Source organism: Aptenodytes forsteri, unplaced genomic scaffold, assembly GCF_000699145.1.
Source record: "Aptenodytes forsteri isolate BGI_AS27 unplaced genomic scaffold, ASM69914v1 Scaffold17, whole genome shotgun sequence".
Lineage (NCBI taxonomy): Eukaryota > Metazoa > Chordata > Aves > Sphenisciformes > Spheniscidae > Aptenodytes > Aptenodytes forsteri.
In genome coordinates this window covers 1,681,190-1,681,461 of record NW_008795027.1, presented here as the reverse complement: position 1 = coordinate 1,681,461, position 272 = coordinate 1,681,190, and positions in this window count along the sequence as shown.

Genomic DNA, 272 nt, shown 5'->3' with positions numbered 1-272 from the left:
GGCGGGAGCGCAGGTGGGGACGGCGGCTGGAGCCCCCGCCTGGGGAAGGTCTCGGGGCCGCCCGGCTCTGCCCGCCCGCGGTCCCCCCCAGCTCCGAAACTCTTAGCACGGAGTAACCGCACGGAGATCGAGCCTGACGTGCAGTTGGCTTTAAAAGGGCTGCCCGGGTACACAGGCAGTGCTGCCGAAAGAAACAGGAATAAGTAACCGTTCTAAAAATTTCTTAGGCATAAGCGTTCGGGATGCTTTGGGGGGAGTGGGGTCAGAACAGG